This window comes from Cyprinus carpio, unplaced genomic scaffold, assembly GCF_018340385.1.
Source record: "Cyprinus carpio isolate SPL01 unplaced genomic scaffold, ASM1834038v1 S000006584, whole genome shotgun sequence".
Taxonomy (NCBI): domain Eukaryota; kingdom Metazoa; phylum Chordata; class Actinopteri; order Cypriniformes; family Cyprinidae; genus Cyprinus; species Cyprinus carpio.
Window position 1 is genome coordinate 156,475 of NW_024879237.1, and position 22,731 is coordinate 179,205.

Sequence of the window (22,731 nt, forward strand, 5' to 3'; positions counted from 1 at the left end):
TGTGTGTGTGTGTGTGTGTGTGTGTTAGTTTGTGAACTCTCCCTATATGGTTTGTTGGAGAGGGGATAAGCTAGAGGGTCTGGTTCGGATGTATCATAGACATAACATTCTGTAATTCTATAATATTTTAAAACAGAAATGCACTGATCTTCTCTCTCTGTCACTGGAGAAAAATACACCCATTTTGTAACCAAAGATTATGCACAGTGGATGGAAGATCTGCACTTAGAACTCATCATGACTGGAGTTCAGGCTATGGCACTGCATAATGGCATGCCTCTCACTTTATGAAGAAAATTACACTTAAACAATGTTTTTGCCCTATGGTCTGTTGCTTCAGAGTTGTTTTTTGGGTAAATTAGCATCATATTTTTTATTTCAAACCATATTAGAGTTCACACTTTAGCTATCTTGGCACTTCTGAGGTGGTGTCGCTTCTGGAATAATGATTCACAAAGCAACCTGTTGGACTCCTACACACAAGCACATCTGTTTATGTATATATGTTGCATAAATTGTAAGCTTTATAAGGAAGTTTGCCCACTGAAAAAATGTGATTACCATCTGTTTCTTATGTTGACACTGCTGGCATGTTTTTCTGGTTTAGTTTATTTTTGTTTCCTTCAATATCAGTGTACAAATAGCCTACTAAATTGATGATGATAAAATTGTTTAGAACCAAGACTGATGCCTGTAATGCTGAAAAATGCTTCGTCTAATCTAACATTGCAGTCAAGAGGGTATAATGAAGGGTTTTCATTATTCTTTTACTAATCCATTACTAATCTGTTGTTCCTGTGTAACAAGGTGTCTGGGGGCAGTGGCATAAGAATATTCATGAAGTATATTGATTAATGTATGTAGATCAATGCAGGCAGCAGAGGCTGTGGAGCCCCCTGGTGGTGACCTGTCAGCGCAGTCTGTTGGATATGGGTTTAAACTTGGGCATGCAAGGTTTATTTCAATTATGAGATAATTACAGATAAAAACCTCTATTTTAGTTAGTATAAACATATTTAATTATTGGTGTAATTCTTCATGTTTGTTAAAAATACATTAATGTTAATTTATACAACTTAGTATATTTAGAAATGACTAAATTACATTAATACATGCTGTAAAAGAATTGTTCAAGTTACTTAATGATATCTAATGCATTAATGCAGTTTTATGTGTCTTTAAGAAATAAGAGAGTGATATCACAAGCAGTGAAACCCTATAGGCTCAAATCTACGCGAGGCTTTATCTTTCTAAATGGAAATGTTTAACAGTGACTTTAAGCTTCTGCCCTTATGGTGATTGTCTAACAGTTTGGCGAATTGAAATAATTGTGAGCAGTATCCAGGTGAGTGTGGCTGATCTTATAATGGCCAGCAGAACCAAGAGGCTTTCAGATCATTTATGCTTCCTATAGAATGTGTTTATTGATTTGCATTGTGCTAAAGAACGGAAGAGTGCAGTAGTAATTCTTGGGTTCTTCAGCTGGTATAGTCTGGCGCCATCAAATCTGGCCCTGAAACTGCATAAGATGGACAGATTTTAGCGGTAACATACTGTCCGTCTGATTGATCTGCATTGCTTTGCTCTCAATAAAAGAGCTTATAATGCTTCGGGTTTTATTTTGCTTGTTTAATCTCAGCTCTGGAGCTGTTTGTGTGAAAATGAACAATTATAATTGCTTCAAAATATCTTTAGTATTTGGTCTAGAGTTTCGCAATTCTCTGTATTTATATATAGTAGTCTGACTCCCACCCTCAGGTGTTTCATGTGACGTTGTGAGAGTAAAGGGGTGTGAAGGTGCCATTATGAGGGTCAGTGATTAAGGTCACTCATATGTTGTATTCTCAGCAGTATCTTGGCGTGACTTTGGCCTGCAGAAGGTAATGAGGTGTGGCTCTGTTTTCTCTCACAGCCTGAGGAGCTGACAAACATTCTGGAGATTAGCAACATCGTCTTCACTAGCATGTTTGTCCTCGAAATGCTCTTCAAACTGCTGGCCTTTGGCATCTTTCGGCTATATCAAGAACCCCTACAACATCTTTGATGGGATTATTGTAGTTATAAGGTGAGATCTGTTATTTATCTATGTGTGTCTATAGACCTATATCTTATATAATACTTATTAAAATACTAAATTTACTAAATGCATTTCAAAAATGTGTTTGAAAGAAATCTGTTGTGCTAACCAAAGCTGCATTTATTTGGTTAATAATAGAGTAAAAACAGTAATATTGTTAAATATTATTATACCATTAGCAGGGCTTCTTTTTAAAATACATATTGGCTTTAAGTGAATATAAAATATATTAATGATATATTATTATAATAATATTATTAGCTATTTTGAGGTAGTGATTTTTATGTGAACTGTTAAATATAAAAATACATTAATACATTATAACCATGTGTTTCTGTGACAGTGTGTGGGGAGATCATTGGGCAGGCAGATGGGGAGTCTTTCAGTGCTGCGGACATTTTGCCTCCCCTGCTGTGTGCTCAAACTGGTGCGCTTCCTCCTGCACTTTCGCGCAGACAGCTTGTGGTCCTGATGAAGACCATGGACCAACGTGGAGCAACATTCTGCATGCTGCTAATGCTTTTCATCTTCACATTCAGGTGTAGTTCACACCTAAAACTCATTCAACCAATTAAAACCATGCACAGTGTCACCAAGACTGTAATCTTGACTCTAGAAAACACTGTGCATCATTAATTCTAGTTTGTGAGTGGTAATGTGCTGAAAATGTGTTGCCTTATCATCAACATAATTCTGGAGTTATGCACTTAAATGTTTATACATTTCATTTTTCTTTTACCCTCAATACAGCATTCTTTTGGAATGCATCTCTTTGGATGCAAATTCAGCCTGAAAATGGAGAATGGAGACACCATTCCAGACAGGAAAAACTTTGATTCTCTGCTGTGGGCCATTGTCACTGTGTTTCAGGTCAGAACAGAGACTGCATACACTGAAAAAAAGAGAAAAAATGGTGTAGAAACAATTTTCACTAAGAAATTGTTTGTAAATTTCTGAACACACTGAATTAAATAGTATGAGCTACTGTGAAGCTCATTGTGATGGAAAGCCTTATTTCTGCATTATTTTTTGCATTATCACAATTTCCTGTGATAAAGCTGAGTTGCTGAACCTACACTTTATCTGTATGCTGTACTGCAGCTATTCTCACTAGATTATCACAACATTATTTTGGGGGTTTAAAAAGACTTAATTGCTAAACTGGGACACATAATTACTTTCACTTCAGTAAGAACTAGAGCTTTGAATAGTTTTACAGCATCATCACAAAACACTACTCGAATTGAACCTCTGGCATTAAATTCTGTATTTGTTTCCCTACTATGTAATTCAGATGCTGGAAAATACATGCACAAAACAATACTCTTGTTGCACAGTTCATTAGTACATTATTTATAACACATTAATAGATTTTTCTCTACTCAGTCATTCTCTCTGTCCTCTTCTGCTTGTGTTTATATTTCAGATTCTGACTCAGGAAGACTGGAACGTGGTTCTCTATAATGGAATGGCTTCCACTACCCCATGGGCTGCTCTTTACTTTGTGGCTCTGATGACTTTTGGAAATTATGTGCTCTTTAACCTACTGGTGGCCATCTTAGTGGAGGGATTTCAGGCAGAGGTAACAAAAAAAAAACTTCTATTTCAGCTGTTTATTTTCTCTAAAGATCAGTGCACAAAGTAGTTGCTTTCTCCAGATAGTCTGGGGAGTTCAACTTTATTGCTTAAATCCACTGTAGGAAACAACTTCTATTGTTTGTTTGTGACCATTTTTATTGCACATACAGCACTGCAGATGTATATCCAAATATCCAAAATATTATCAAAATGAGTGTTAAAATATTGGAACACTTTAAATAAATTAATAAATAAAGCTTCAAATGTAAAAAAATAAATAAAAATAATAATAATAAAGAATGCACTGCAATTAATAATCGCTTAAAAAAAAGTTTTAAAAATCATCTAATAATAAAATTCAATTGTTTTAATAAAATAACATGTATATCTTATGAACTAATAAATCAACTCCATGCCTAAATCTACAGCTAAAAAATTAAGATTTATTTTACAATCAAAAAGTCTTAGTGTTTATTACTTCAAATTTAGCTTAACAGGCAACAAATAAGCTTTGTGCCAATTTTTTCACAGCCCTCACAACTTTATATTATGTACAAAATAGAAATTTAATAAATACTGAATAAGAATTCAATCTAACATACAGTAAATTATATTTTAATTCAAAATCTAAATCTGTAGTATGTAATATGTAAATCAGTCACCCTTTTGAAGAGGGTAACCCTGTGCTACACAAGTGGAACTTGTGCTACAGGCATTTAAAGATTTTGACTAATTAAGGATGCAGGTTTGTGCATAAACAAAGTAACTGTTTCCTCCAGATAGAGGAAACATTGCTGATACAGTGCTGCAGTGTTTGGCCCATCTGTCATGCTGGGAACTCTGTGAATTGTGAACTTGTTATTAGTAGGTGTAAACCTGCAAAGACTAAAACAAACACCAACTTTAACCGCAGTCGAGGTCTAACAGGGTAGCAGAGTACTGATAAGAGCACCACAGCTGTCTGTATGCACTGCAGGTGTTATTAGTAGGGTTGAGCCTTGGCCGGGTCCCTCAGCGAACTGCGGCCTGTTTGACTTCACTGCACCTGAATAACCCTTTAGGGTCTGAGCGGTTACTGAAATACTGGCCATGTCCACCAGTAGTTTGTGTTTGCAGGGAGATTCTAACAAGTCAAGATGAGCTGAGGGAAAAAAGCCGGTCGGTGACCTGGAAGGAAGGAAGAGGAGGAGAATGATGGGGAATACGAGCCTCAGGTTACTTACTTTAAACATAAAAATGTTATTGCCAGGGAACATGTACCGTAAAATGACTTTCATGCACACTTTTTACACTATAAAGATTTATCTATTCTTCGCCAGTTCATTTCACGGCATTATAGTTAAGTGCATTGCTAGCACCATTAAAAGAGGGCAGTGGTCCTCGAGAGCCAACATTATAGTTCATCCCGATCCATTTCCACCATATATTGAATCTACTGGGAAAAAATGCCTTTTTATGTGTCCTTCTTCAATTTACATTTCCACACTTTGTCATTCATGCGGTAGTCATTTTTATTATTTACTGGTGGTGATGACTTTCTTTGAATAGCCCCTTCTTTTACTTCCACCAACAGAGGTTGGAGCTGTAATATCTGATGATGGTCAGCGACATGGGCCAGTGGTCCTCGAGGCACTTTGCCCCCTCAATCAATCATGCGCACTGCGCACCCCATGCCACTCCGAAGACTCGCTCAGCCCGGTCAGTGTTTGGTTTTGACGAGTCCAGGCGATGGCAGTGGGATCTCAATAGATCCAAATGATTTTGATCAAAAACCTCCCTGGTAAGAAAAAACATAAGCTGTCACAGAGTTTTAAGATTGCTTGCGATACAGTAGTTGAAAAAACAACATAAAAAGGAAGTTGAAGTCATCTTTGTCATTTCCAACGGTTAGCCCAGGTTGTGGAAATGTCATGTATGGACGATATTTAGTCCATGTAAAAATTCATATTATTTTACTTGTCACACTAGGTTTACCGTCGACAAAGTCTTATAGAATATATTTTAAACATATTTTTAAAACATGATTATTGTGTACACTTAATACAACATATTCAAGGTGTAAAGACAACATGATATCACTTTCTGCTTGATAGTTGCACCACATTATATTTTATATTCATTAAATGTAAACCTTTCCTGAAAGTGGTATGCTTTTTCAAAGCAATATGAAACCAGCATAAATACAAAGAAGACATTTTTGGCAAACATGGCACTCTTTGTTTGTCACTGACTCAACCTTGAATTTAATGTCTTTTTAAAAGTGTCTGTGAAATGCATGAATGAAAATGCATCAGTGTCATTTTGTATTCTTTTAGTGTTCATTGCTATTTATTTAACTGTAGTCAGGGGCATCGCTAGACACAGGGGCAGTGGTTTCTTTCTCCAAAATAGTAAGGGATTACTTTATAAGACAAAAAAATGGATGAAGTGGATTAAATCCTCTATAGTAAACAAAACTTGCAAATGTCTAATATTGTTTGTCAGTGACAAAGCAGCTTTTTTTGTTCAGCTTGTAAACAACTCTGTACCTTTATATGCAAAACATTATGAAAATAATAGGGACACTTTTCGTTGTGCCCCAGTACTAATGAAAGGCTAGAAATGACCCTGACTGTAGTACTTAGTTGCAGTAACAAGCAATATGTGTAACCTAGACACTGCAACATCTTACTAGGATGATTTATTTTTTCTTTACTATCCCAGACTAGCCCAAGAAGATCTCCATGCCACCCCGTGGCTCAGGAAGTAACTGGGGCAGCCGCGAGGTCAAGCTGGAACAGCTTAGGAAGGGCGCCGAGTTTGAAAAGGAAGGACACGTCTGGGGAGAGGGAGTCTCTGCTGTCTGGGGAGGGCAGGGGCAGCTTTGAGGACGAGGACTTGGAGGGTGAGAAGCTGGCCAGTATCAGTGGGGGCTCACTGCAGCATCCCAGCTCTCTAGATATCCCTGAACTGCCCCAAACCCCCTGCTTCAGCTCACTGGGAGACTACCACGACTGCAATGGAAGAAGCCTGCACCTGCCCACTGACCTGTCCACCAACCTCAGCAAACAAGACTCCATTGCAGAGGAGGACATGGATGATGTAAGTCATGGCTCAATGCTGTGTTGTTCGTTTTTCAAACATGTCTTCCCAGGGGTTTGTCTTGTGAGGATACTAATTGTCATGCTGTAATTGATTCAGCACAGTAATTGTTTTTCTTGGTGGGTGAAAAGTGACCTTTATTGGTGTCAGTGTGATGATATCTGCTCACTCAAGAGGCCTTGTCTTGAAATTGAGTTTCAAATGCTGTTAAACAGAAACAACAGGGCTACAGTACAGGCCTACATACAAACAACATACACAACCTACATCTGGACATGCACAACCACTCAGTCTTTATTATTATTTTTGTAACTCATTTTAGAAAATAGTAAACTTCAAAACATATGATTTTTTTTTTTTTTTTGAAAGACAAAAACAAAAAAAACTTTTGATCTTTCATCAAAGAATCCTGAAAAATAATTTATCATGGTTTTTACAAATTTTTTCAACTTTGATAATAAAAAATGCATAGTAATGGCTGCTTTAGAAAGTCAGCTATACATCACAAGAAAAAAAAAACATTTTAAAATATATTAAAATAGAAAAGTAATATAGAAAATAGATTTTTTATTTTAAATTGTAATAATATTTCACAATATTACTGTTTTTACTGTTTGATTTTCGATCAAATAAATACATCCTTGGTGAGAGCATGAGAGACTTATTTTAAAAACATAAAAATTCTTAACAACTCCAAACTTATGAACAATTAGTCGCTACATAAAGCATCTGCTAAATGAAAAAGAAAATCAAAAAAATAAATTATTATTATTAATATTATATTTTTTGCAAAGGAAATTTGAGGACATGCATCATGGAGTCACTACTGAGCTGTTAAAAAAAACAAAAAAAAAACTTTCAGTTGTTTGAAAGGTGCTGCATGGTGTTAACTGAAACTGCATAGAGTACATAAAAATGTCCATAGAAGCTGCATAAAAGTGTCAGTGCTTCATATTAACATGTTTTTATAATGATTTCCCACAAGTGTATTACCATCCACATAATTACAGCTCTGCTTCATGGTGTTATTTCTTCATGTTAATCCATCTTTCTAACCAAGTACCTGGCAAATCAATTAGACATTTAGACTAAAAGGATTTCAATTGTGCAAAATATATATTGCAGAAAACACATTTGCAAAATAAGCTGTTAGGTTTACAAAATGGTAATTCATCAAATTTAAACAAGCATCCATTCAAATCCTTTTTTATTGATATACTGAATCGAAAGCATTAGCGTGATGTTTATAAGCAGAGGATCTTATCTACCCTAAACACTTTAAACTCCTGACGATGCTGTAGTTAGTGTTTAGTGCTGTAGTAATTATCTGTATTTCCTCTCTCTTGTGTGTTATAGAGCTTCTGTTTCCGTCTCAAGAGGACGTTTGAAGCAATATAACCTAAGTGGTGAAAGATCATGAAGCTGGTCCCTTTAGAGTTTCTCTTCCTCAGAAAAGTAACTATTTCGCTCTTACTATTGACCAATTATCCTTCCTTGTTAAGTTTCACATTCACTTTGTACGAATTTTAGGTATTCACTTCTGTCCTAGGTTTCGGATGATGTGTCAGAGGTTAATTCGCACAAGAGTTATTGCGCATCTAGTTTGGTATTCATCATCCTAAAACTGCCTACCATTGCTTGGAAAGAAAAGAACCCACTATTCAGCAGTCTGTAAGATGCTTAAGTGTTATCAAGGCCAGTTGCATCTAATATGTGCTGAACTGCCTCGTAGATGCTTACTGGAGTCGTACGGATACGCATCATATCCTTTCATGTTTTTGTCTTTTTTCAGGATCGCGCGAATGTTCCCTTCAGTCATCTCAATATTATGTTTTCACTGTGATTTTGTTGTTCTGTGAAATGACTGTGAAGGTATGATTTAGGCTTTTTCTCTCTATATAAGGAATATTTCTTTCCACAAAACCCTCTCACCACAACACGATAATGCTTGTGTTTAAAGGTAGGTGGCGCCTCGGCTTCTGGCCGCGGAAGCACAGTTTATCTGCAGAGCACCTGGAATGTTTTCTGGATGGGTTTGCTGGTCTCTTTCTTCTCTCAGTGATATTCTGGTGTCTCCCTGGCCTCCACTGGTGGAAACCGAATCCTTGGCATCCCTGAGGGTTCATTCGTCTGCTGAGAACTCTGCGGGTCCGCTGAGGTGAGTCCAGCGAAAGTGTCACAACGCGCGTTGTACGTGAGGCTCAAGCAATCAATGAAATCTGCTACATGGTCATGCTCCAGTTAAGGAATAAATCTGAAGGTAGAATTTTGTGGTTGCATAAGTCTCCCAAGTCTACACGTACTAAACTGTACATCTTTGCAAAATGAAGTGTTATCCTTGAATTATTTTTTTAGGTTTATCGATCTTAAAAGTCACCTCAGATCCCAGTGTACCAGTTACGATAAATGCTCCTGGAATCCAAACAGGAGTAAAATAGGGTTGTTTTTCTTTGTTTTATTTTTCACATAACATAGAGTAATTAGTCGCGCTCCTGGACTGAAAATGGGTTGGTGGAAAACGCTAATAACATCCCTGAGGCCCATTGGGGAACATTGTGCTTATCTGCTGTGCCGTTCTTTATTGTTTTTGGCATTGTCGTGAGGAGTTGCAGGTAATGTGCTTCAGATTGTTACAGTTTTTTTTTAACAGAAATGTGAGGGATTTTTCAGATAACGCAGTAGCGATTTTATGAATTGCAGCTCTTCAAAGGAAAGTTTTACCATTGTGAAGGTGGCGACACCAAAAACATCACCAATAAGCTTGATTGTATTCAAGCAAACTACAAATGGATTCGGAAGAAAGAAAGTACACATTTGACAACTTGGGACAGGTAAGTGTTTATTCACCTTGACATTATTCACTGAATGGACACACTGAAGCATTATAAAGTGATCGGCTGAGTGAAAAAGTAAGGTCATGTTGCCTTTTCATTTTATAAGACTTCAAGAAACCATTTTCTGCTGTAAATATGGTTGAAATGATTCCCAGATTGTCAATAAGAGCCCTGTAACTGCACTGAATGAATGATGGTTTTGCCGGCATGTGTCTCTCTTCTGCAGGCTCTCATGTCGCTGTTCGTGCTTTCCTGTAAGGACGGATGGGTCAATATAATGTATGACGGGTTGGACGCTGTGTCGGGGGTGGACATGCAGGTTTGGATCTGCTTTGCCTCATTCTGGCACATGGACTTTCCTAATTTGTCATATGATGGATGTGTCCTCTATCTTCCTGTCCTTCACCCCCCACAGCCTGAGCGCGCAATCACAACCCCTGGATGCGCCTCTACTTCATCTCTTTCCTGTTGATCGTCAGCTTCTTTGTGCTCTGAACATGTTTGTGGGAGTGGTGGTGGAGAACCTTCCACAAGTGTCGTCAGGACCAGGAGGAAGAGGAGGCCGTCTGCTGCGGAGGAGAGAGGCAGAGAGACTGGCTTGGAGAAAAAAGCGCAGGAGTAAGGCGAATTGCGGGTCTGGTCGGTAGTCTATTTTTCTGAGCAATGCCTGCTTCCAGAGCTGAGAGAGAAAGCCTAGAGAAAGATTTTTAAAAAGACAGCAAGCAGTCAAAAGGCTGAAGAGATTCAAAAAAAACATGCACCAATTTTTTTGGCACCGATCTGATGTCAGCCTTGGATTGTGATGGACTGCAGGCAATGTTCCTGCATGAGATCCCGCAACAAAGTCCTGCATGACAAGCCAATAAGGAAGTTTGCACAGTACATATATTGGGTCAGCATCATGGCCAAAGCAGCAGAGCATCCTGCAATGAATACTATGTATAGGGTGGTCCGTTAAAAGAAGTTTGAATTAGTACTAATTAGGACTGGTTATTTAATGTGTTTTTCTACCATCTTAGCCCCCCCGCGCATTCAAGGTTGAAGTACCAAGCTTGAGAAGAGTCAGTAGAGTCAACACACCTAACCAAACACATTTACTGATAACAGGCAGCAAAAAAGCTCATCCTTGCAAGTAAAAAATGGTTTTTCAAAGACTTTGTAAACTTGAAAAGTTGATTTTAATATGTATGATCATGGCACAATATGCCGATTGCTACTTTAAGGATATTTCTTATTGTCAATATTTTTGTGGAATGATAAATTAGTTTTCTCCTCATTTCTTGGTGAATACAAAGTTAAAAAAGGGCAGCATGTATTTGAAACAGGAGTCTTTTGTAGCATTAATGTTTTTACTGTGACTTGTTCACTTTAATGCATCCTTGGGGAATAAATGTATAAAGTTTCTTTAGATACAAACCCAGATACAAATCCATTCAAAAAGGATTGCTGTGGACCACGGGCCAGTGATAGGCTTATTATCAGTGGCACTGAAATGAAATCAATAAGGAATCTGACTTTTAAAGACACTTTTTATATTGAAGGATTCACTCCTCTGTCACAATCACATCATGTCTTTAATTTTTCTTCATTGGGGATTTGCTAAGCAAATATCACTAAATGCATTTAGTTCATCTCACATAATTTAAATTATTACATTGCAATTTTAATCAATTGAAAACCCCAGTAGTCCTAAAGTGCATATAGAAAAGAATCACCCCCCCCCTTTAAAATAATTTTCACATTTGTTACTTTGCAGACTGAAATGGATACAAACACAGTTTTGTTTTTATGAAGCTGTATTTACTCAGTGTAACTTATAACATCCAAGTGAAAAATATGACACCAAATGTCATAAAAAATATTATTATAAATATAAAATATAAATTAAAAAAAATGTGAAACCAGAATCACTGAGTTGGAAAAAGGATCACCCCCCTGTGTCGGTATTTTTTGAACCACCTTTGCTTTAGTCTTTAGTCTGTTGGGATACGTCTCTGTCTCTACTAACATTGCACATCAAGACTTTGAAATATTTGCCCACTTTTCTTTGCAGAACTGTTCAAGTTCAGATAAATTTGATAGTGACTGTTTGTGGACTACAGTCTTCAAGTCATTCCACAGATTTCAGTGGGATTTAAGTCTGGGCTCTGACTAGACCATGCAAGGACATTCAGCTTTTTCTTCTTCAACCACTGTGTGCTCAGTTGTTTTTGCTGTGTGCTTTGGGTCATTATAATCTTGGAAGGGGTAAACCGTCTTCCCATTGACAACTTTCTGGCAGAGGGCAGCAGATTTTCCTCAAGACACTTGACGGTATTTTTGCCCCATCCATTTCTCCTTCTATCCTGACAAGATGCTCCAGTCCCTGCTGCAGGAAAACAGCTCATAACAGGATATTACCACCTACAAGCTTTACTGTAGGAATGCTGTTATCTGGATGACGAGCTTTATTGGATTTCCGCCAGTTGAGGCAAATAATTCAATTTTAGTCTCATCGGCCTCAGAATCTTCAAGGTGTGTTTTGGCAAAGCTCAGTCATGACTGCATGTGGCTTTGTTCAGTGGCTTTTTTTGCAACCCTCCCATACAAGCCACATTTGTGGAGAATTTGTGATATTGTTGTCACACACACACACACACACACACAATGACCGCTTTTTGTGATTGCTTCAGAGTTGGTCTTGGTCGCCTCTCTGACCAGTTTCCTCCTGCTCTTTCATTCAGTTTGGAGCGACGTCCTGATCCAGGGAGGGTCTGTGTACCAAATACCTTCCACTTCTTAATAATAGACTTCATGTGCTTCTAGGCACTAGTAAATCCTTTGAATCTTTTTTTTTCTGACTTGTGCCTGTCCACAACTTCTATTGGATCTATCCCATAGATCTTTTGACAGTGCCTTGCCACTCATAGTTGATTGTTTGCTTCAGCTGCACTACCAAGGAATGAAATGCTCTAGAAAAGCTCTTTTCATGCTGAGCTGATCAAACATGACCACAGCTGATCACAGTTGAAAGTCAAAATGGCTTTGTGAGCCATTGAGAAGGTGATTAGCTACACTTGATTGAGTTTACAAGTCATTTTTAGGAGGGGGGGTGATTCTTTTTTCCAAACTCAATGATTCTGAATTCTTTTTTTTTTTTTTTCTGAAGTAAATACAGCTGGATAAAAAAAAAAACTGTGTCTGTCTTCATTTCAGGCTGCAAAGCAACAAAATGTGATTATTTTAAAAGTGGGTGATGTTTTCTATACCTTACTGTACATCCAAATAGGTAGTAAGAAATTCAAAGAGTGTGTGGTGTCCTCACGATGCTGTGGAGAACAATGACGTGAGAGGAGGCAGAGTTGCTCTGTGACAGGTTTTTAAGATGGGTTGGGGGGATGTGTGTATGATATTAATTCAGAGTGCAGGTTACATCATATTATCCATTTGGAGAGACTGAATATTAGTTGCCTGTGGTCTGGCTGTCTGTCTAAATCAGTTTAGTACACTGCACTATTAGGGTTGTCTGGTTTTGAGCATTAAAGGAATCTAAGAATGCCCAGCCAATGATTTTACGTGACTAAATGAATAATGTGAAGAAGTTTGTTCTTTGTTTAAGCACCACGCCTTGCCAGGGCAAATCTTTCTGATAAATGATCTTTAGCATAAAAGCTGACAGTTTTATCTACGTTTGTCACACTTGACTCCTCCAGCCTTAACTGCAGTCAAGGGATTAATCGTGTATGTGACTGTGACTTATAGTACTCATAACTGAGTCCATAGCAGTTGAGTTTTATTTCCCTGGATCTATTCAAAGAGCCCCTCAATGAATTCATCTGGGATAGATCGAGGACGTCTTACAAAACAGTCCTCAACACAGAGTGCATTTAGCAGGACAGGGGGAAAAAAAAGGAGGCGTATAAATAGATATTTCTTCAACTGTGGCCATGTGGACTTTAAGAAAATAGTCTCGTAGAACACATTTATCGTACATCAAAGGAGAATTGTTATGAAAATTCACATGACATTTCAGATTGTGTATTGTGTTCAATAGTATTCTATGATGGAAAAGACACCTTTATGGTTGAAATAAAATGGATTTATTCAGGCTAATTTAATGGCTTGCATTTATGCATCCTACGTACAATGAATATTTGTAAATTTTTTGCACAAATTAGTCAAAATTGTGATGAAAATTATTATGCTTACAACAGAGATTTACCTTAATTTTTCTTCAAACATCACTCAATTAACATAAATGTTTGGTGTGGTGAAAATGACACCATAACTGAGGGACATCATTTTAAACAAAAATGAATCAATTAATAAATAATTTTTACGCAATAAATATCACAATTGTTCATTTCACATTTGATTAGATGATCTTAGTTGGGACATAAAGAACATAAACACCTTTGAACACAAAGGTATCTGAAGTTGAAGAAACATTTCTATATACACCGATCTGTGGATCTGTTCATTATTCAGACCCACATGGAATCTGCACAGATAGCTCAGCAGATTTCCTCAAAATGAAAATGATCCAAGTTTTAAACATGCTCTACTCTTGAGCTCATTTATGAAATATTTGGACTTTTTTGCTAATAAAGCTTTCAACTGTCACTATGAGTACAAATTAACTCTTTTTAGATCCTGCAGAATTCTTCAGATTTTCCCCAAATTCAGATCAGAAAATGTTGAAAACGTCAATAGATTTCATCTGGGCCTGCTGTTATCCCATCATATTGAAAGATAGACTGTTTCTGTGTGCAACTGTATAAGACTTTTATGCTGGCCATGAGTGTGGTGTCTGCTAGGGAGAGATGTTCTATTAAATGGTTATGCTGTACCTGCATGCTCAGATATTCAGTAGCTCAAAGGCTTCTCTCTTGGCATATGGTATTTACCTGTAAACATGCTTTTATGGCAGACTCAGAAAGATGGGTTCAAACTCCAAATAAATTTTATGGTTGGTGTCATGTCCAATATATCACACACAGTACAACTAATCAGTGAACAGTCACCTCTAATCTCTCCTTGAGAAACACTCAATAATATGTCCCTGTAACTTGTGCTACTCACAGAAGTCCTTTCATATGTTCTCCCACATACTGCCATGTTTACAACAGCATGTTCACCAAAGCAGCATGCTTGAAACCCATGAAGGCCCAGGTGCTGCATGAGAGGACTTTGAATGAATAGTGTTGCAATAATAATATTACAATGCTGGTGAGATAAAGTACTGGTCCTCTCTGCAGCAGTCGTCCCTTCACACCCAGTGCCTTTTTCCTCTGCATCAGTGGTTTGGCTTATCTGTGTTTACCCTGCACTGACTCTTCTGTGCTGTCTGTCTGTATGACTGTATCAACAGAGGCCCAGCAGAGACCGTACTATGCAGATTACTCTCCAGCCCGGCTCTACATCCACACCACTGTGTACCAACCACTACCTGGATCTCTTCATCACCTGCATCATTGGCATCAATGTGGTCACTATGTCTATTGAGCATTTCAATCAGCCTCCCGTGAGTCTATGAACCCTTTGAATCTTGTTTTGTTTGATCTAGTGGCCTACAGTTGCATAAAGTTGCATTTCATCATTTGAAACCTACAGTAACAAACTTTTTTTGTGAAACATTCAACTTGAAAATTGTTTATGCTCTTTCTTCAAAATAAATGACACCTGGGGCCGGATTCACAAAACATTCTTAAGAATAAAACTCTTCAGAATAAAGTTAAAAAACACATAGAACAAAGGAAACAATAGCAAGATCACATGAGGGCAAGGGAAACACATGACATGACAGGAAACCATGACTATGGGGAAAAAAATAATTAAAAGACATGAAACCATGAACATAAACCAACATCCAAAACCAATGTTACATTACCTTACAAACCTTTTTTTAAGATTTTAATGAATCTGGCCCCTAGTTTTGATATTTTTATATAATGAAAGACATTCATGCATTATTTAATGTGATTTACTGTAACTTGTCAAAAATACTACTTTACTATAAATTGTACAGCATTGAAACTGATGAAAATCATTGTTTCTATCTCACACAGTACCTTGAAGAGTCACTGAAATACTGCAACTAGTCTTTACCATCATCTTCATAATTGAGGCTTTACTCAAGCTTGTGGCATTGGTTTTCGGAGATTCTTCAAAGACAGGTATTGGGACTATGGCTATGTATAATGTAAATGTAAATACACTGTAAATAAGATTAACAGTATATTTATGCAAACCTATACAGCACTGAAGAAGTTTCTGGAAATAAAATCCATTTTATATTGATATGAGATTACATATTCTCTTGCAAAACAGTTCTCATTACAATTCTCATTACCAATTTATTTTTAAATTAGCCTTCTTATTCTAATTCTAATCCTGATACTAAAGTCTCTCTAAGAAGGTCTGTGGGGAGTCTTGTCGGTCTCCAACCCCTCAGTGACTTGTGTTCTTAGATAATCCTGTAGTCTTGCGGTAATTTGCAAGTGCTTAACCCGATAAAGTTAATTAAAGACCCCATCAGCTTTGTGTACAGCAAAATATATTTTTTATCTTCATTCAGAGATGGTGTGCACTGATTATTGATTATTCAAGCCAACAAAGACATGAGATCAAAGCGTGACTGGCTGTTACTTAGATCAGACTGAAAAATCATTTGCACTAATTAAAGAAGAATGTACATCAAAAATATGTACACGTAAGGGATAAAAGAGGGTGTGAGTGTTTAAAAGGAGGATTATGTAAATCTAACTTACTCTTATGCCTTAACTTCTATTTGTTCTTTTGTTCAATATTATAAATATAATGCTCTTCTGATTGGCAGTGATTGATTGAATGATTTTGTTGAATCATATAGCCAGGTTTCATCTGGTGTGGACAGAAAAATTGCTTGTCACTTGAATCTTATTGCATTGCATTTGTTTAGGACGTAATCAAGCATTGAATCCTTAAATGGATTATATATATTATTGCAGGGCAATTTCACTAACCTCTCCAACACATTGTAAAACACTTTTGTAATTAAGCGTGACAGTGTGATTAAGTCATGTTTTAATATGTGGCATCTGGTGTCATGTCATGCGTAGGGAACAGGATGAATCATTTGTTTCAGTTCAATGAATGCAGCTAAATTTAAAGGAGGCATGATCCCTGTTGTTTATCATTAATCCCACATTAGCACATGTACAGGTGCAATCAATAGTAAGTATGTTGTTCTGTTTGCAATATGCTCATAAATCTGTGTATGGTTTATTTGCTCAGCTTCCCTAATGTTCAAAAACCGATTAGCTAAACGACGCTCGTTGCTGGATGCTGTATTTTACCTGTATAATGTTGTAATGTGCTGGCAGATGGAATCAGCTGGATCTAGCCATAGTCCTGCTCTCTATCATGGGTATCACTCTGGAGGAGATCAAGATGAATGCAGCGCTGCCAATCAACCCCACCATCATCCGCATTATGAGGGTGCTGAGAATAGCCAGAGGTACTTTAGTTTTCTAGCTAGTTAACAAAAAAGTTATTTGCATGTTCTATTACAAATAGCCTGGGGATTTGATTTGTGCCTCTTTGTGCTTTTGCCCACAGTACTGAAGCTTTTGAAGATGGCTACAGGCATGAGAGCCCCTGCTAGACACAGTTATGCAAGCTTTACCACAGGTAACTAATGTTGTTTTTTTACATTCATTCATTTATGCATTTATTTAATAATAAATATATATTTTTATACAAATATTTAGATCAAACTTTATTTTAAGGTCCTATTCTCACTATTAACTAACTATTAACTATGACTTTTGCCTCATTAAACTCCTAATTACTGCTTATAAATAGTTAGTACGGTAGTTGTTAAGTATTGGGTAGGATTAAGGATGTAGAATATGCTTTTGCAGAATATGTGCTTAATAAGTACTAATAAACAGCTTTAATATGCTAGTAATATGCATGTAAATAAGCAACTAGTTAATAGTGATAATTTAGTCCCTAAACTTAAGTGTTACAGAGAATAATATTATAACAGCTAAAGTAACTCTAATATATACTGTACAGTATATTAGAGACAAAACATTACCTGACAAAACATTCTACAGTGTATTCAGTATGCTGTGTATGTGTTATTTTGCTTTAAAGAGATATAGATGTACTGCACAGTTGCATTTGTTTTTGTCTTTGTGTGGATATGTAAGACATGGGGGAGGAAAGAGAAAAAGTTGGAGATAAAGTATCTATAACACAATTCTTCTCCCCATGATTGATTGTTTAATAACATACTGTGATAATGCACTTCCTCTCTTTAGGTGGGAAATCTGGGCTTGCTGTTTATGCTCCTCTTCTTCATTTATGCTGCACTTGGTGTGGAGCTTTTTGGGAAACTAGGTCAGTGCTGCAATCCTGCTCAGTGTTCATACTGAGCGCTCCATTTCACAGTTCTAGCGGCTTTGGTCTACCCCTAACTGCCACTCTCATTTTTGGGTCAGAAATGCTTAAATTTGGTCCCCAAACGCTTCGTGAAGCTTGCTCTTGCAATGGCATCATTTTTGTAGGATAGCCTCTAGGCTCAAAAAGACATTTCTATGCTACTTATATCCCTGTGAGAGGGCCTCTGGAACACAAATGACAGGATTATGCTTTCCTCTTAAAGGGCAAGCACTCTAATACTTTCATTAGCCTTCAACTTTAAAATCAGTGCTAATTATTGTGTCAGACGTGTCTTGGGCTAACAGCTCATTTGCTCCTTTAATGGTAATACAAGGAACTCTGTCAGGTTATCTCCACTTTTAGCAACACATTCAGTGGTAGTCTAGCTACGGTTTTTGTGTATAAAAAGTATTTGACTGTTGTCAAACTATTATCTACCTATATTTTCATCTAGAATGCACTGACAACAACCCTTGCGAAGGCTTAAGCAGACATGCTACGTTTGAGAACTTTGGAATGGCCTTTTTAACATTATTCAGAGTATCGACGGGGGACAACTGGAATGGCATAATGAAGGTACTACAGTGCAGACTTTTCATTGTTCTTTTACTAATTGCATTTAGAGTGTATTATTGGTGCAGTTTTAGTCATTAATGCATTGCATATGTGCAGGACACTCTGCGAGAGTGCCTTCCAGAAGACAAGCACTGCCTCACTTATCTGCCCATGGTCTCCCCCATCTACTTTGTCACCTTTGTGCTAATGGCTCAGTTTGTGCTGGTTAACGTGGTGGTGGCCGTACTGATGAAACACCTGGAGGAGAGCAATAAGGAGGCTAAAGAAGATGCTGAAATGGACGCTGAGATTGAGATGGAGATGGAAATGGCTCGGCGTCACAGCAACGTTTCAGCAGGGAGCTCTTCAGGGCCAGAAGGAAGGGCAACTTATGTAGGAGCACACCCAGATTCACCTGGACAGGTATATCTCAGAAGTCATTAATAAACAGTGTCGAAAGAAAGAATGTTTTTGGTTAAGCCATGCATTTATGGTAATAAAATAATGAAGGGTTTTCAAACTGTGATTTGGGGAACTCCAGGGGGGCTGCAACAGAGTGCTAGGGTATACTGTAACACTTAATATTTTTCTTTACACAAGAAAATATTATAGTTCTTTTATTAGGGGATCATCATATTTGTGGGTCCTTGACAACAGAAGGTGGTGTTATGAACTGGTCATAGTGTACGAAACATTATACAATTTGTTCTCAGTTTAGTTTTGTACTTATTGAGCACCATTAACTCTATAAAGAGCAACCTGAGTTAGCTGAGGGCAACAGAATTGCATTTGTGTTTTATTGGGCGCTGAGTTGTCACAATACAAAGAAAATATGCTGAGGGGATGTGGACAGTGAGAAGTGAGGCTCTGCGGGGAGGCCAGGAACATTTGTTACCCCTCATGGGCTGCTCAGGCAAGGAGTGTATTTGCTTTGTCAGCTGCAGTGAGCTGTTGAATAAACCTGGCAAGCTTGGCTCTAGGTGTTTATAGGTTTGTGAATTTATGTGTGAGAGCAAAAGCACAAAAGCAGAAGAATACATTTCTCTTCCGCAGGATAAGGGGATGCAAAGAACACAGGAGAATTTGCTCTCTCCACGGAAAATGTCAGTGTCAAGGATGCACTCTTTGCCCAATGACAGCTACATGTTTCGCCCTGTGAGGCCAGCCAGTGCTCCTTATCCACTAGAAGAAGTGGAAACCAGTCAAGGGTATCTTGAATTAGGTATAAAGAATCAGAGTACATGACTTTCTATATTAATAAGTACTGATCTCAAAAGGGGGAAAAAAACTTATGAAAAGTCTTCATTAACCTTTCCCGTAGGCTCTATCACCTCAGTCCATTCCCAGCCATGTGAAAGCCATTCCCTGCTCCAGGTCCCCGGTCTTCCTCCCCATTCCCAGTTCAACTACCTCCCCAAGATTCCCCCTCCCATACCCTCTCCAACCCACAGCATAGGCAGGACTTTACGCAGACAGGTATACTCTCGCTCGTCCCATCCATATTAAGTGCTTCACTGTTGTTCAGTGCTTGCAGGCCACATGTTCACATTGTCCTATGTTTTATTCTTTCAGGAGGCAATTAAAAATGACTCCATCAACTTGCAAAGTTTTGACTCCAAAGACAATCCCGACAGACAGGCAGGGATAACAACAGGCAGCTTCAAGCTGCATGTTCCTCGGATGCCCCAACATGGACATACCCCCAGTGTCTGCACCTTCCAACAGCCCATAGCCAGCACAGTATCCTTTCTCGACCTCCCAGCCTGGCCTGCAGCAGCAGAAGTACCAGCCCCAGTGGCTCCTGTTTGATTCCGCTGATCTGACGGATGAGGAGGTCCGCCACATCAACAGTACAGCACGGCTGTGGGTAGGGGTTCAGGTAGAATCCCGAAGTCACTCCCTGTCTCCTTATACCACCTCAGGGATGCTGCTTCCCGTCCCTGTGAAGAACTGCAGCAGTGCTGCCAACTTAAGCATCAAAGACCCGAAGAAGTGCTTCAGCGTGGACACTGAAGGTTTTCTGGAAAAGCCCGGTACCGATGACCATCGTAGGCACTCGATTGAGATTTGCTCTTCAGTAGATGATGGGCTGTTTGGTCAAGAACTCAGTGAGAAGAGGCATATTCCGATGCGTGGACAGTCGTTGCACATTCCCCGTAAGAAAAAGATGAGCCCTCCCTGTATCTCCATCGAGCCCCCATTTGAAACGGAGGTTCCCGCTTCTCTTGCATCCATGAAAAAAGCTTTCGGAGAGCAGCATGTTACTACGGAGGAGGACGCCATCCTATGACCTGGCCCTGCAGCGGGACTCTCTGGATTTGCTTGAGAACCAGCTGTCTACCCAGCCGCTCATCAAAGTAGAGCGGCACCCCTCTCACTGTGCCGAGTATCTGTCCCTGCCTCACCCCACCCCAATGGGCGGACTGGCAGGCATTTTGTGTGAAAGCACACAGCCGTCCCCTTTTGATAACCGATTTGAAGAATCCACGGACTTCAGCTCTGTAAACAGGACAGCCCAATGAGGGACTTTAGCCAAATTTCACCATCCACACTCAAGGGTGTGCAACAACTAGTTGAGCGGGGGACGTCGACCTCTTTATGTAGCCAAAGTTTTCTTTGTTTCTTTTCAAATGTAATATCATCATGAAAGCCAGCCAGGAATGGCAGCCGATCCTAGCAGGGGAACAGCGGTTTGATCAGACTGTGATCGGGCAAGGTGTTGAACATGGGATATGCAATTTCAGGTTTCCAAATGGAACTCTGGTTCTAATTTTAATCCCAGTGCTCAATCACATTGATTTGAGTTCAGGATGTGTAGTGTTATGTATCATCTGTATCATATTTGTCAGTCTTTCCTCTCTTTGTCATGAGCATTGGTAATGTTTCTGTAGAGACGGAGTATACAGATTAAAAGAACTAATAAGAACTGTACTTTATTGACTCGTAATGTGTAAATAGAGAACATATTGTATTAGTGGAGAAACAAGCTCTATTCATATGCACATATTTTTTATAGAGATCTATAATGTTTTTGCACATATCAATATGAATTGTCTTCTGTTGTCTTCTTGTGAATGTACATTTTTTAATCAAATAGCTGTGGGATCAAATTCTAGTCTGTTTAGGCCTACTGATATGAGATGATTTTTTATTTTTCTATTGGGAGTATGGGGGTGTGTCGTATTATATAGATCCAATGAGAACCAAACTACAAAAATGATCTGTAGCCCGAGTGCAATACACTATAAATGTTTCTGTAAGTTTACCCAGTTAGGTTACTCACTTTTTAAACAAGCATAGCCAGTAACGTGCATCTCACATACACAACCCTTTTACCAGACTCAGGTTCATCTCAAAATGTATATTAAGATTTCTGCTACACTCTACATTATAACCTAAATTTAACCACAACAGAACCTATTTTAACATTTTGTGGCCCTTGGCTGTGGCACAAGTTGCATGTGAAGGACAGAGTGATTCAAGTGTAAATGTGACCTTGTTCTGTTTCCCCTGATGTTCAAACTTTATAACTGTCAAAGACTAAAGGCTGCAATCAGTACTAATAATAGAAATCAGAGAGACATGTAGGGACTTTTAAAATCAGCTTGTACTTGCATACTTACTGTGTACACAGAAAAAAATGTTAATGGTAAAGACAGCACTACATGACTGAGGATCACACACTACCAGACTTTCAGGTTGTTTTCTGATCACAACAAACTCACGCAGAAACGTGCATCTTATTGCTAGGAAACACTTTACAGATGCATGGTGTGTTCTAAACTCGGCTGAAAATATCAAACATGTTCTATCTCCTCCGACTGGATAAAAATCATAGGCCCCGTTTCCACTAGTGCATTTTCGTTTTTAAAACGCATAACTTTTGCTACGGTTACGGCTATCGTTTACATTAATCTGGCATTTTCGACCCCTTGAAAACAGAGACTTTTGAAAACGCTGCAGACCCCATTTTAGTTTGAAAACTCCGGGGTTGTGTTTCAGTGCAAACGGACCAAAACGGATACTTTTGAAAACTATGGCATGGCTCTGCGTATCCTTGACGACCGTGTAAACATAACATCATGCGCATTGTTGTACCCATAGATGTATAGGTAGATTCCCCATTTGATTGCTCCAAGCACGTAGACACGTCCGCGATCTAAATAATAGGGAATCTACCTATACATATCTATGGCT

The 22,731-nt window shown here is 38.4% G+C and overlaps 1 pseudogene; it reads left to right on the top strand.

The window, feature by feature from the left end:
* The first annotated feature begins 1,805 nt into the window (after window positions 1-1,805).
* Window positions 1,806-21,637, top strand: LOC122144041 (annotated as a pseudogene).
* The last annotated feature ends 1,094 nt before the right edge of the window (window positions 21,638-22,731 follow it).